General features: G+C 35.2%; 1 long non-coding RNA gene across 1 annotated transcript; it reads right to left on the bottom strand.

The window, feature by feature from the left end:
* Positions 1-13,055: 13,055 nt before the first annotated feature.
* LOC140879593 (uncharacterized) lies at positions 13,056-14,245 on the bottom strand. The gene is made up of 4 exons (XR_012149466.1): positions 14,089-14,245; positions 13,829-13,891; positions 13,696-13,738; positions 13,056-13,152 (listed from the first exon to the last, which is right to left on the bottom strand). It is a non-coding gene; the product is annotated as an uncharacterized lncRNA (long non-coding RNA).
* Between the last annotated feature and the right edge of the window lie 2,732 nt (positions 14,246-16,977).

The raw sequence follows: 16,977 nt of genomic DNA, 5'->3' as shown, positions 1-16,977 counted from the left end.
GGTTTAAGCTTGATTATTTAAATGATTTTAGTTGTACAACTTACTTAGTTAAAATAACTTAAAATTTTCGCTTATTTATTTATTTAAATGATTTTAAATGTATAACTTAGTTATTTAAATGCTTTTGATTGTCCAGTTTGTTTTAAAGATTTTTAATACCGCTTATGTATTTATTTAAATAACTTTTAGATGTTCAGTTATTTTATTTAAAATATTTTATTCGTTTTGTTTGTTATTTAATATTTTATTTATCATGGTGACATCGAAATGTTTAATCATTGATTTAAATAAAATTCTTGAGTTCGGTGATTTCGGGTCCGGCAAGAGTAGATAGTGGATTTTGGCGGTAACTCTTAGTTTCACAAGATTTGAGATTTATGAGAAACTGAGGAAAATAAATAAAATTCGATTTTAAAACTTTTCGGGTGACCAAAATCGTTTTTATGGCATTTTTGAGTTTATTTTAGAATTTTTCAAAATCTAGCATTTTAGAACCGGACAAGTGAGATTTAATTATTTCCTTCAATTCTTGACTTTTCAAACATAGGAAATTTATGGGATTTGGTGTGAATAGTGTAAGAGTTGTAAAACACCTAGTAGCACTTTTATAAGTTATTAAAGTAGCACTTTTTAAGTCTTTTACACACACACACATATACTTACACCTATACACACATATACACTTTTTTATTTCTCAACCCTAACACAACTAATTATAAATATTTTCCCCCCCATTTTCTCTCCAAGCCGCCACCCCCTAGGGGTGTCAATTCGGGTGGATCGGGTGGGTTCGGGTCGGGTTGACGAAAAAATTATTTAAAAATTTATCAACATGAATCCGACCCGAACCCGAACCCGAACCAACCAGAAAATGAGTAACCGAACCCGTCTAACCCGACTAATCCGATCAACCCGAACCAACCCGATTTTATTATTTTTTTGTTATTTTTTTAACAAAATAATTAAATAAAAATTCAAAACGCGCAATAATAATAGTAATATTTAATTTAATCACATGCTAACAAAAATCTAAGTTTATATATAATTTAAATTTGAAAGTCTAGTTGTAAAAAATTTAAAGTATATTTACTACAAAAAAATAAAAAAAATATTCTAAAAAATCAAAATCGTACAAAATAAACATTAAATCACGAAAATCTATTATATCAATATACAATAAGTATTTTTCAAATATACAACATATGAAAATGTAGCAATTTTGTTTTTAATTTTATATATAAAAAAGAAATAATAAAAGTTTTCGGGTCAACTCGGGTTGACCCGAACCTGATTAATTTTTTCGAGTTAGCTTTCGGGTCAACCCGATTCAACCCGAACTCAAAAACCCTCAACCCAAACGTGATATTTTTTGGGTTGACTCGTGTCGGGTTGACGGGTTGGGTTGGTTTTTGACACCCCTACCACCCCCTCCCCTCTCAACTCTCAAACCCATCGACCACTCTCCATCTCTATCCTAGCGTCGCCGCCGCCGCCGTATCACCACCTCACCGGCCGGAGCTCGAGCTTAGGAAGGAAAGGAAGTTACTCTCACGTTTTTTTTCCAACTTTTCCAACCCTTTTCTTGTGTATTTTGAAGACAAATGCAAGTATAAACATTTCTTTTGGCCACCAAGTAGAGATATTGCACGATTCGAAGACAAAATTATAAATTCACAATGAAAAAAACTTTGTCTTCTATTTTTGTTTCTATATCACTTGTATGTATTATATTCACATAGATTAAGAGGAAATATCAAAGAAATGTTATCTTTAGTAATTAGTTTATATATTTTAAAATATATTATTTTATTTAATCAATAGTTTATATTATCATCATCTATAATGCTAGTTTCATTAAGAATTATTTCATGTTAATCAATAGTTTTAATTATTATTATAATTCTCATTCTAAATTCATCGTATTAAATTAGTGTTTTGTTGTTGTTGTTTTTTCTTTTACCAATTAAAAATTAAACATTAAATGTACGTAATCCAGATGACTTATAACAATTTTTTAATTATAAACATTTCATTATTAGTCATACCTATCCATTTTTAAAATCATGTTTAAATTGTAATGATTATAACTATAATTTTACATCAAATATGTTAATTATTAATTAATAATCAGTAATAGTAGTAGTAATGGTAAAAATTTCAATAAAATACTTATCGTAAAAATATATAATGAAATAGGTTAAATCACAGAAAAATCCGATATAAATTTTAATTTTCTTTTTATGACGGAAATAATTTATTTTGATTTGTAATGAGGTAATAGACGGTAGTAAAACAATTCAGTAAAATACTAATATTAATTAATATATATATATAAAAATGAAATGCGCTAAATCTCAGCAAAACCCATTGTTAATGTTTTTTTTTCTATGACAGAAAATATTGAGCTTGATTTGTGATGACATATTTTATTTTTTATTAAAATATATTAAAATAATTTATAATTACATTTATGAGAATTCTCTAATTATCTTAAGAACATATTTTAAAAATGACTAAAAATTTCTAAAACATTTAGTTATTTTTATTATGATTATGATAGCAAAAAAAAATTTATGTGTATTTATTACTGACCGGCTAAATCGGTATAAAATCAACTAGCAAGCGAACCAGGAAAATTATAGATAGTGAATAAAATTCGAATGTCGAACCCACAGGGACTGTATTATGTAAATACCAAAATATATTTATTTCAACTTAATATAGACAAATCAATAAAAAAGATTTTAGATTTTAAATTATTAAATAAAATTGCAAATAAAATTAAATCAACTAAAAACGCAGCAGAGATTTGGATTAAAATCAAATATGGAAAAAGTTCGATCAAGGACTCACGTAGGTACCAGACAATTCATGTAACAAGTAGTCGATTTAGGACTCAGACTTAATCTTAATTCACGGGAATTTTCCTAGATTATTCAAAGGAATATTTCTAGAACAATCAAACTTATTCAAATATTGACGGATTAATATTTCGTAATTCTAATCAAATTTGAAAGCATGACGAACTGTGAAAATTCAGTTTACACCCAAACCGCATAAGGAAACCAAATTCTATTTCTAGTTGGTTTTACAATATGTTGAATATCGAAGTGATTAAAATCAAAACCTCCTCTGTCGACTTGGAATCAATTAACATGCAAGCAAATAACTGGCCAGGAAATTCACAAGACAAATATAAATTCGATAATCAATAAAATAAAATCAAGTCTGAAAATTCTCGAATAAACAAATCTAGTTTTCTACACAAATTGTCTAGCTCAATCACGTGGCCTTTATCTAAGAAAAATTACTCAACAAATACAATCATGATTTAAACAAGGTTTTTAATCATGAATAATAATTAAAAAGAAAAAGAAATCTTCTCTCCCAAGTAGTAGCCACCTCCCACGTTGATTGCGTGCAAAAATCCAAAGACAAAAAGTCTCCAAAAAGATCATAAAACTTCTATTTATAGGGTCCGCGCCAATTAGAATCCTTCTCGACCTAGAAATTCTCGAACATAACAAGCTCCCGAACACGCGCGTGCGCTCGGTAGAGGTCTCGCGCGCGCGCAGTGTAATAAAACAGAGACTGCAACATCCTCTCGCGTGCGCGCAAGATAGCTGCTCGCCTGCGCGAGCTTTCAATATCAAGTTTCTGGAATTCTTTTCTGCGTTCGCGCGAGGTGTAAAGCTCGCGCGCACGCGTTCTAATTTTCTCCATGCGCAGCTCCAGAAATCATGCGCGATTGCGCTACTTCTTGCGCGGTTCTTTTCCTCCATGCAGCGCGATTGCGCAATTACTTGCGATGTTCCCTTGCTTGCTCTTTCGCGTTAGCGCTGCATCTCGCGCGGCTCCCATCATTGTTTGCGCGATAGCACCTGCTCCTTCACCAACAGCGCAACATCTCAACTTCAATCTCAATTTGTGCATCATCCAAGCACACTAGCTCTAAATCGATTCCTTGTGCTTTTTTACAAATAAACCGAGAAGAGTGAAATACACACGCATGCATAAAATAATAAATAAATTACACAAAAACACAAATGAGACAAAATGAATGAATGCAAACTAGACACAAAAATATCACAAAATAATTCATACAAAATGCACTTATCAACATCCTCATACTTAAATCTTGCTTGCCCTCGAGCAAGACATGCAAAAACAATATGCACACAAAAACATAAGTAAGGACAATTCATGAGAGTGCACAACCTCCGAGAAGTTCAATCACAAAACAAAATCTTGCACGCTCTCAACTTTTCATAATACACCTTTGGTTTAACGTGAACGTGTGTGTGTGAAATGTCATTCCAGTTTCATACAACTCGGACCGAATTCGTTTCAAAACTACTTAGCAACCTATGACAAATTAGTGTAAGTTTCACTCTTCAAGTGTCCATTTCTTCTAATGATCTCTAGACAAAAACTCACCTCCCTTGAGATAATGAATTACACACCTCCGAATTTTACACCCGGTATTGCTTTATCCCCAATAATTACCCGTTGACTTAGCTATAACTGGATAGGATACAAATTTTTTTTATTCTTTCTAATCCCCTCGTCTATAGCCCGGATGGAGCATCAACCCCATTTGATCCGAATACTTTTTAGGATTTCAATCCTTTCAAAGCCCGGATAGAGTTGTAAATTTTTTTTTCCTAGGTGCGTCCAAGATCATAAGTGTAAACTAGAGCCTCATCAAAATGCATAGAACACAATCAAGATCCACAAATCACCTATTGTCGTGAAATTGTCAAACAGACAGAAACTTCATCAAATATTTTGTTACACTCCACTGTTCTAACACAAGTGCTTATAAATATTCACGGTTCAACCTACAGTTTCTCATGTCAAGTCAAGAGCAAAAATTATTTTTTAAAAGTCCAATTTTTTCCAAATCAACTTCATCATCATAGGCTACCATGACTCATCCTACTCATGCAAGAAAACACAAACAACAACAAAAAAAAACTAGATGCAAACAAACACAAAACATTACTAATGCAACAAAAACACAACAACCAATGCAATAAACTAGTCTACCCCCCATACTTATCCAAAGCATTGCCCTCAATGCTTCAGAAACAATGAACAGAATGCAAACAAACACACAAATGCAAAGACGAACAAAAACACAATGAAAATAACAATAACACTCCCCTGGTTTTTGATTCATCCTCTTCCTTCTTGACGGTTTTCGTTGGGTACGGTAGCATCAGTCTAGATATATTGGCAGGCATGACCAACTGGCATGGGAAAGAAACAAAAATCAAATAAATATAAAACTAAAAATACGCAAAAAGAAATTAAAAGGCAAAGTAAAGAACACTGGGTTGTCTCTCAGCCAGCGCTAAATTTATAGTCTATAGCCCGGCTATATCCCTCTTAAGTGGCGACATTCACGGTGGTTTATCCACCATCTCTAAAAAACCCAGATCAGTCCTGCACTTGCATGCTTCAACTCTATAGAAATTTTGCAATGGACTAATTCCTGCGGAAAGCTGAACCTGCAGACATTCATCACCATAGTCATGAATCACATCGATAAATTTGACAGTAGAGCAAGATTTTAAAGTTGGGCTCTCAGTAGCCTACTTAAGCATATTAAAAATCACTTGCTCATTATTCAGTCTCAGTATTAACTCTCCCTTCTCAACATCAACTAACGCTCTACTAGCAGCAAGAAAAGGACGTCCTAAAATCATAGGCACCTCACAACCCTCATCCATGTCAATAATAACAAAATCTACAAGATAAATCAACTTGTCTATCTTGACTAGGACATTCTCTACTATTTCTCTCGGATATTTAATAGATCCATCAGCAAATTTGAGAGAAATAGAGACATGTTCAATATTTTCTATGCCTAATTTTTTAGCAAGTATATAAGGCATCAGATTTATGCTCGACCCTAAATCACACAAAACATTTGCAAATGATAAACTTCCAATTTGGCAGGGTATAGAAAAACTCTCTGGATCCTGAGATTTTGGTGGAAGCATATTTTTCAGCACTACCGAGCACTCTTCATTCAGTGTAACCTGCGTCAGATCATTCAGCTTTTTTTATTCTTCAGCAAGTCCTTCAGAAATTTTGCATTATTCGGCATCTGAGCTAAAGCATCTGCAAAAGATATGTTATTATGTAGTTTCTTGAAAATTTCAAGAAACTTTTTAAATTGAGAATCAAATAACAGTTGCTTAGCTCTATGAGAGAAAGGTAAAGTAGAAATATCAACATCATTATTAACTTCAAATTTTGAAGTTTTACCTTTCTTACCTGCCGTTGAGGAATTTTCAGCACGCGCATCCTCCTTAACTTATGCAATTTTCGGCTCTTCCATCATCTTCTCTTTGTCCATTTGCTCGTCAGACTGTGCTCGAGTCACGACCATGCTAGCATTCATGCCTCTGGGATTTGGTTCAATGTTACTCGGTAAAGTTCCAGCAAGACAAGTTGATAATTGGGTTGCGATCTGACTCATCTGAATTTCTAACTTCTGCAGCATACTTTCCTGATTATGTAACCGAGTCTCAGTTCCTGCAACGTATTTCATCATGATCTCCTCAAAGCTCGGCTTTTTCTCCTCTTGCTTGGGCTGCCAGTTCTGATTATAGTTGCTGTAGGAGTTGTACGCATGTCGTCCTTGATTTTCTGCAAAATTAGCCGCTTCAACTTCAAACAACTGTTGCTCTTCTTGCAGATTCCCTTGTGCGTGATTCACTGGCGCTACTTTCATGAGTGCCACTTGGTGTGTCAGAGCGTCAATATTTGCATTCAGGGCCATTAAAGCATCAACCTCTAGAATTCCAGCCTTCTTCTTCTTCTTCTTCTTCTTCTTCACATCTGGTCATTCTATATTACTTTCAGCCATGTTTCCAATTATCTCTCAGGCGTCAGCTGGCGTTTTCCTGAACAAAAATCCATTAGCCGCAGCATCCAGCATAGATCGAACCGACTGATCGGCTCCATTGTAGAACGTCTGAGTCTGCTGGCTTTGTGTGAGATTATGTTGAGGACACATCCTCAACAGCTTCTTAAATCGGGCCCAAGCCGCATGAAGAGTTTCATCCTCCTTCTGTTTGAATGAAATAATTAGGGATGGCAACGGGACTGGTCTGGGGCGGGTTTGACTAAACCCGGGACCCGCCCCGCATCTCTTTGGACCCGCCCCGCCCATCCCTGCGAACCCGGCGGGTCCAATCCGGGTTAGACCCGTTGGACCCGCCATAAATTAAATAATTTTAAATTTATTAAAATAAAAAAATAAAAAGTTTAAAAATTAACAAATATCATTAAATTTAATTTCAAATATAGATTTATAATATTTAAGACAAAAAAAAAATTATTCTCACAAGTTTAACTTTATTAACTTGTAATTAATTAATATTTATTAGCTAAAAACATTATAATGATATATTTTTATACTAAACATATCATAATAAAATAAATTCATTTCAATCCAATAATATTATACATTCAAATTATGGATAAAATATTAATTATTTAGTATAATTATATATTATTAATATTACATATATATATATATATATATATATTATATTTATATATATACATTGAATATTTTAAATTTATATATATAGAATACTTTGGCGGGGCGGGTCCGGGGCGGGTTTGGCTAAACCCGAGACCCGCCCCGGACCCGCTTGTGGACCCGCTTAGGCGAGTCTAGACCCGCCCCGCCGGGGCGGGTTTGATGCGGGGCGGGTCCATTGCCATCCCTAGAAATAATATCTGAGAATAACTTCACCATTTTCGTAGGAAGGAAATACTTGTTTAAAAAAGTTTGAACAAATTGGGTCCATGTAGTGATAGAACTCGCAGACAGATCATCAAGCCACTCTAAAGCTTCGCATTGCAGAGAGAAGGGAAATAACCGTAGTCTCACTGCATTAGATGTTACCCCATTAAACTTGAAGGTGTCGCAGATCGACAGGAATCGCTCCAGATGAGCGTAAGGATCCTCAACAAAGGAGCCTCCAAACCGTGCTTGAAGTTGGATCATCTGAATAGTAGAGGGTTTGAGCTCAAAATTGTTCGCCTCAACAGCGGGGCGAACGATGCTAGATCCATAGCCTTCAGTTGATGGACGGATTAAATCAAGAACAGAACGGTTGTCCGTCATCTCTCCTAGCACCTGAAATTTTCAAAGAAAATAGAGGAGTTCAGAATTTAATAAAATAAATTAAAATAATGTCTAATCTCAAGAGAAACAAAAATTCTAATATCACAAACAGTCCCCGGCAACGGCGCCAAAAACTTGAACGGCTAAATCGGTATGATTAAAATCAATTGGCAAGCGAACCAGGTCAAATTATAGATAGTGAATAAAATTCGAATGTCGAACCCACATAGACTGTATTATGTAAATACCAAAATATATTTATTCCCACTTAATATAGACAAATCAATAAAAGAGATTTTAGATTTTAAATTATTAAATAAAATTGCAAATAAAATTAAATCAACTAAAAATGCAACAGAGATTTGGATTAAAATCAAATATGAGAAAAGTTAGATCAAGGACTTACGTAGGTACCAGACAATTCATGTAACAAATAGTCGATTTAAGACTCAGACTTAATCTTAATTCACGGGAATTTTCCTAGATTATTCAAAGGACTATTTTTAGAACAATCAAACCTATTCAAATATTGACGGATTAATATTTCGTAATTCTAATCAAATTTGAATGCATGACAAACTGTGAAAATTCAGTTTACACCCAAACCACATAAGAAAACCAAATTCTATTTCTAGTTGGTTTTACAATATGTTGAATATCGAAGTGATCAAAATCGAAACCTCCTCTGTCGACTTGGAATCAATTAACATGCAAGCAAATAACTGGTCAGGAAATTCACAAGACAAATATAAATTCGATAATCAATAAAATAAAATCAAGTCTGAAAATTCTCGAATAAACAAATCAAGTTTTCTACACAAATTGTCTAGCCCAATCACGTGGTCTTGATCGAAGAAAAATTACTCAACAAATAAACTCATGATTTAAACAAGTTTTTTAATCATGAATAATCAAAAGAAAATAAGAAAAGAAGAAGAAATCTTCTCTCCCAAGCAGTAGCCGCCACCAACGTTGACTGCGTGCAAAAATCCAAAGACAAAAAGTCCCCAAAAAGATCATAAAACTTCTATTTATAGGGTCCGCGCCAATTAGAATCCTTCTCGACCTAGAAATTCTCGAATATAACAAGCTCCCGAACACGCGCGTGCGCTCGGTAGAGGTCTCACGCGCAGTGTAATAAAACAGAGGCTGCAACATCCTCTCGCGCGTGCGCGAGATAGCTGCTCGCCCGCGCGAGCCTTCAATATCAAGTTTCTGGAATTCTCTTCTGCGCTCGCGCGCGCGCGTTCTATTTTTCTTCATGCGCAGCTCCAGAAATCATGTGCGATTGCGCTACTTCTTGCGCGGTCATTTTTCCTCCATGCGGCGCGATTTCGCAATTACTAGCGCTGTTCCCTTGCTTGCTCTTGCGCGTTAGCGCTGCATCTCGCACGGCTCCCATCATTGTTTGCGCGATAGCACCTGCTCCTTCACCAACAACGCAACATCTCAACTTCAATCTCAATTTGCGCATCATCCAAGCACATTAGCTCTAAATCGATTCCTTGTGCTTTTTCCTACAAATAAACCGAGGAGAGTGAAATACACACACATGCATAAAATAATAAATAAAATACATAAAAACACAAACGAGACAAAATGAATGAATGCAAACTAGACACAAAAATATCACAAAATAATGCATACAAAATGCACTTATCAATTACCTTCGTAACTATACAATTCATATATAGCTCGTTATGTATTTTAATATGATAATTTCAAACTGAAATAAATGCCCTCTTTTTAATTTATTTTTATTAGTACCTTAATGTTATATTATCATTATCACAAGAGCTTTTTATGCATATTAATTTATCTCAAGCCTCTACTTAAAACAAAAAAATTATTACAATTTACATATAGATCATTATGTGTTTTAATATGATAATTTTCAAACGAAAATAATTACTTTTTTTATTATTTTGTTTTTCTTTATTAGTAGCTTAATATTATTTTATCATAATCAAAAGTGTTTTTTCATACATTTTAATTTATATATATATATCTCATGTCTCTGCATTTTTCGTACAAAAATTTATCACCAATAATGCTCATAATAATAATAATAATAATAACTAAATATAAGAGTTATACATAAAAAATCCAAAAATAATTTATAAGTAAAAAGCAGATGCTAGAATACTTTATACACATATATTTATAATAATAAAATTTTCTTCTCATCATTGATTTTTTTAAAAAAAAATAAAATAATTAATGGCACTTAATAGTTTAATTAGATTCAAATAATTTTTTTCCACCATTGTTTTTTTTTTCTTGTAATTGCCCAAAATACCCATAGTATTAGTCACTCTAAAAAACAAAGTTGAGGCAATACTCAAATTTGATAATGCAAAACTTTATCATCATTCAAATTTTTTGTAGTAGAAAAATAAATTTGTTATTTTTTAATGTGAAATTAAATATTTTCTTATGCTTTTACTCGTATATATCTAATTAAATGTTTAATTTGGAACCTCTAAAAATAAGTGATTGTGAAGAAAATCTCCATAATCACTTATTTTTAGAGGTTGCAAACACTACCTAAGTAGGGTTGTTCATTATTCGGATATAACCGGAAAAAAAAAACCGATCGAAATTAAAATTTTGGTTTTTTTGGGTCGGTTTTTCGGTTTGATTTTGGATATAAAAACTGAAATTTTCGATTCCTGGTTTGATTTCGGTTTATGTATAAAAAACCGAAATAACCGAACCGACCGTAAATTAGACGGGTCATAGACGGGAAAATGGGGGATATGGACATGGTCTTGTTTTTAATTCAATAGATAGACCTCAAATAAAAATATATTATTTTCTCTCTCCTGCTTTTTCCATTCTTCTTTTCTCTTTTTTTTTCTTTTTCTTATTTTTTTTTTTAGACCCAGGAGGCGGTCGACCTGGTCGACCATGCTGGGTCGACCCAACTAGCAGCAGGTCAACCCAAACTTGGGTCGACCTGTGCTGGGTCGACCCAACAAGAAGCATGGTCGACCCAACCATGCTTCTTGCTTAGTTGGGTCGACCATGCTTCTTGCTTGGTCGACCCAACCCAGGCTTGGTCCACCCCCAAATCATTGTATATATATTTTATTGTTTAGTATTATTATTAAAAATATTGATGGCTTAATGGTCAGAATCCAAGAGAGGAGAGGAGAGCAGAGTTCGAATCCTCCAGGAGAGGAGAGAGAGGGCAGAGTTCGAATCCTGGAGAGGAGAGAGAAAGGAGAGAGGAGAGAGAGATAGAGATAGAGATAGAGATATAGAGAGAGAGAGAGAGAGAGAGAGAGAGAGAGAGAGAGAGAGAGAGAGAGAGAGGAGAGGAGAGGAGAGGAGAGGAGAGAGAGAGAGAGAGAGAGAGAGAGAGAGAGAGAGAGAGAGAGAGAGGAGAGGAGAGGAGAGGAGAGAGAGAGAGGAGAAAGTGGATGTGAGTTTCATATAATTTATTTTTTTTTCAAAAAAAAGACCAAACTACCCTTAATGAGACCCTTTGACTAAATTAAAAAGTCAAGAGTTCCTTTTATTTGATTCTTCTGTTTTTGAGGAAGATTTTTGAAAAAAAAAATCAATTTTCAGTGTAGTGTTTACTGCTTAGGAAATCTGCTCGATATCTTTCAAGATTTTTTTTTCCTGGTTATCATTTCTGAATGTATGGTGTTTGTTGTAAACCTTGAGAATTGGGCATAACAATTTTAAATCTTGCTGATGTGTTTTTCTGCTATTTTATTTTATAGATAGATTTTGTCCTTCATAAATGTTTTTTTTTTGAAATGGACCACAATTACCAGGTTCTTGCATCAAGAAAAAGTTATTATAATGCTAAATGAATTTTATCTTTAGATTGTACGTATCATCCATTTCGTTAGATTTGTAAGCGTCCAGATTTTCATATTCTCAAAATTCTAAACGTTTTATTAATTGTTTGAATAAGCTGTTTGACTTTTAGATTTTTTGTTGCTGGTTACTTTTACATGATGAATGAAATTTATGTTCTTTTTATTGTGATATGTATTATTGATCAAACCGACGAGATCGGACCGTATAAAACCGGTCCATTATAGTATAAAACCGAACCGAAGTAAAATGGTTCGACTTCGGATTACATATTTCATTAACTGAAAACCGAACCAAAATTTGACAAATTAAAACTGAACCGACCGATGAACAACTCTATATCTAAGAATGAGATTTGTGATTATAATTGCTGGCGAACTTTAATCTCATACGGGGGGAAAATCTCGGTTCAATCCTAAATATTTGGACACATTCCCGGTTGTGATGACCCGAGTTCTAATCTCTCATTAATCTCATTAATCATTATTAAACCATGTTAGACAATAATCAAAGTCTAAACAAAAGAATAAAAATAAAAAAAAAAAATTTTTTCCTAACATATTACACGGCGCACGCGCGGCAGGTCTTCTCGCGCGCGCGCCGGCCTCCAAATTCGAAGGTCGCGACTTGGCTCGCGCGCCGGCCTCCAAATTCGAAGGTCGCGACTTGGCTCGCGCGCGCGCGAGCAGGGGCTCGCCCGTGCGCCAGCCAATGCTGCAGAAAAAAATTACATTTCCCTGTTGCTGTCAAATACTCCATCATGCACATATTTGGTTCAAGATCAATTCCTACCAAAGTCTAGACATGATGAAATCAAGCATAACAACTACCATGCATTCCAACATGCTTTCAATGCTAGTAATAAACCAATCCAAAGCTTTACTACATCAACATAATATCATAAACATGCAAGATCATTGTCATATATCAAAATCAAGATACATCCTGATGGAATCAAGTAGTTACATCATTTCTCAAGTTCTAAATACAACAACAAGACCTTAACTAGATCATCTACAAGTCTTGTACAAGTATATTTAAACATGATCATGATTAAGACTCATTAAACTTCATGACAGCACACATAACTCCTAACTCGGATCCTCACGCTATATCGATTTCATCCCTTGTTCTTTAAGTCCGCCTTTGCCCGGTTCCACTTCCTCCTATTGCAATGACACATACAACAAAACAATAGCCGGATAACTCCGGTGAGAAATATATTTCCCAGTAAAAGCAACTAAACATGCATAATCAATATCACAATCATGATATAGAAAATAATACAATGCATGCTTTCAAAACAAGGTTCTTTTCATCATTCATCAATTGGGATCCCGAGAAGAAGATATCATAGCTAATCCACCGACACACCCTATCGAGGTGGGGCTACTATCTTGCTCCTCTAGACTTTGAAGCCATTATATATGTAGCTCAGACGCTAGGCTCAAACAACCACCCAGACCATACATATACAATCCCTCAAATCGTCTATTCGAACGTGTCCGTTCATTTCAAACTCAAAGGAATAAGTCATCAAGATGAATGCAACATGTAACATAATCAGGGCATTCATTATATCAAGAACTTATTCAAGTAATCAAAAGAAAGCACATAAGAGCACTTAAACAAACAAGTATGTGAATTGAGGGAACTCGATACAAACCATCTCGAGTTGTAATCCCAATCAAATTGTAGTCCACTTTTACCTTTCAAATGTGATGTCTAGAAGGTCTTCAAACTTGTCAAAATCTGTACAAGATCACACACCAAGCATAACTCAAAATCTGCTCAAGATCAACCCCAAACTTCAACAAGAATTCCAAAGAAAACTCTACCAACCTTGTTCAATCTTCTATCGGTTTCGAAGTCGACGTTCTTGAGTTGAGTTGCCCTGTTTATGCACTGAGACAATAGAATAACAAACAAGGAACCATTATCTAATAGTTCAGCAACTTCCAAAGCCAAAAACAATATCAAATCACTTCAATTAAACTTCAAGATTAACAAAGCAAGAAGCTCAACAACACCAAATCAAAACCAACATCTGATATCTGCCATTTTCGAAATCCCAAACCTTGATGAACAAAGAAGATACTTACATCAAATCGAAGGTCTTGGCGAGAGGATTCCAAAACATCTTTCGGAATCGAAATCGGATAATCGTAGCCCAAGATATGAAGATTTGAAGACAAAGAAATGAATTGGAAATTCTCTTGACATTTGCTCTCGGTTTTCCTTCTTTCCTTGGCTGAAGAATCTGATGAAATTGCTTCCAATGACACGTGCACATGCTGAGTAACAACTTCAATTCTGATAAGTTAAATGCAATTTGCACTTTAGCCCCTCAAGAGTTCAAAAATTGCAATTCAGTCCTCAATTACTCAATTCATTCAAATTCAATCCTAATCAATTTAAGAATATTAGAATTTAAATCAAAACTCCAAATATTCCCAAATTAATTATTCTCGGATTAAAATTAAATAATTCCGGGCGTTACAATTCTCCCCCACTAAGACTCGATTTCGTCCTCGAAATCTTAGTAATATCAACAAATCATATCACAGATATCAGATAAAAGAAAACTAAAGGAGACTCACATCAAGAAAATAACTCTGGAAATCGTTGTCTCATATCTGATTCAGTCTCCCAAGTCGCTTCTGTAATACCATGATGACTCCACTGAACCTTCACAAGCGGAATAGTCTTCGTACGAAGTTGCTTCTCTTTACGATCAAGAATCTGAATCGGCTTTTCAAAATAACTCAAAGTCTCGTCAAGTTCAGCTTCATCAGATTGAAGTACATGAGATTCATCAGAAAGATACTTTCGAAGCATTGATACATGAAAGACATCATGTATTCCAGATAACGCCGGAGGAAGAGCTAATCGATAGGCAAGATTGCCTATTTTCTCCAGAATTTCATACGGACCAATGTAGCGTGGAGACAACTTCCCTCGCTTGCCAAATCTGACTGTACCTCTGAAAGGAGAAATCTTCAGGAATACTCAATCCCCCTGATCAAAAGACAAAGGTCGACGTCGAATGTTAGCATATTTCGCTTGTCTATCTTGAGCTGTCTTCATTCTTGTCTGAATAAGCTTCACTTGATCAGTCAGATCACGTATCATATCAGGGCCAGTGTCAGGTACTTCTGAAATATCATCCCAGTACAAAGGAGATCGACATTTTCTTCCGTATAAAGCTTCAAAAGGAGCCATTCCAATACTCGATTGATAGCTGTTGTTGTACGAGAATTCACAAAGAGGTAATGAATCTTGCCAACTCGTGCCAAAATCAAGCACTACAGCTCTCAACATGTCCTCCAATGTCTGAATGGTACGCTCAGACTGCCCGTCTGTTTGTGGATGATAAGCTGTGCTCAAACGAAGCTGAGTACCCAAAGCACTCTGTAAGCTATGCCAGAAGTGAGATGTAAATCGAGGATCACGATCTGATACAATAGACTTCGGCACACCATGTAATCTGACAACTTCACGGACATAAATTTCTGCCATCTGATCATGTCTGTACGTCATACGATAAGGTATAAAACACGCAGACTTCGTCAATCTATCGATAATCACCCAGATAGCATCATAACCTCTAGAAGATCGAGGTAATCTCGTCACGAAATCCATGGAAATATGATCCCATTTCCATTCTGGCACGGATAAACTCTTAAGTAAACCAGGCGGTTTCTTCCTTTCAGCCTTCACCTGTTGGCAGTTCAAACATCGAGACACAAACTCAGTGATATCAGACTTCATTGGCTTCCACCAGTATCGAGTCTTCAGATCATTATACATCTTCCTACCTCCAGGATGAATACTATAACGACTACAATGCGCCTCTGTCAGTAGTTGTTGTCGCACATCAGAAATATCAGGCACTACAAGGCGATTGTGAACATAAAGAAGATCATCTCGAACCCGGTATTCAGATACATGCCCTGATCTGACTTTCTCAATCGAATTCTGTATATTCTGATCAAGTTTCTGAGCATCTCGAATTCTTACCAATAAAGCTGGTTCAGCTTGCATTTGATAGAGTCGAAGAGGTTGATAATTCGTATCAAATACTAACCCAGACAGACAACAGTCTTCAATCAAATTCGATACACCAATCGTCGATAAGGACAAAGAACATACCTTTCGACTGAGTGCATCTGCTGCCGCATTCGATTTCCCTGGATAGTACTTAATCTCACAATCAAAGTCTTTAAGCAAATCAAGCCACCTCCGCTGTCTCATATTCAATTCTGACTGTGAAAATAGATACTTCAGACTCTTGTGATCAGAATAAATCTCAAACTGCTCCCCGTACAGATAATGTCTCCAAATTTTCAAAGCAAATACAATGGCGGCCAATTCAAGATCATGAATCGGATATCTGGTTTCGTGAGGCTTCAACTGTCTTGAGGCATAAGCAATCACATGTCCTCGCTGCATCAAAACACACCCTAATCCTCGATGAGATGCATCACAGTAAACAGTGAAACCACCAGTACCTGAAGGAATCGTCAAGACTGGTGCACTGGTCAGTCGTGTCTTCAACTCAAGAAAACTAGATTCACAAGCTTCAGACCAGATAAAAGGAGCATTTTTCTGAGTTAACTGAGTAATTGGCTTCGCAATACTGGAAAAATCTTTGATAAATCGACGATAATACCCAGCCAATCCCATAAAACTCCGGATCTCAGGAACAGATGTCGGTCTAACCCAATTGATCACTGCTTCGACTTTACTTGGATCCACAGAAATACCATTTCCAGATATAATATGTCCAAGAAAGACAACCTGTTTCAGCCAAAACTCACATTTCGAAAGTTTAGCATACAATTTCTCGGCTCGTAAGGTTTTCAAAACTGTTCTCAGATGTTCAGCATGATCAATCAGATTCTTGGAATAGATCAGAATATCATCAATAAAGATAATCACAAAATCATCGAGATACTTCTGAAACACACGGTTCATCAAAGCCATGAATA

Source organism: Henckelia pumila, chromosome 2 (genome assembly GCF_033568475.1).
Source record: "Henckelia pumila isolate YLH828 chromosome 2, ASM3356847v2, whole genome shotgun sequence".
Taxonomy (NCBI): Eukaryota; Viridiplantae; Streptophyta; class Magnoliopsida; order Lamiales; family Gesneriaceae; genus Henckelia; species Henckelia pumila.
This window is presented reverse-complemented; position numbering and strand designations above follow the sequence as displayed.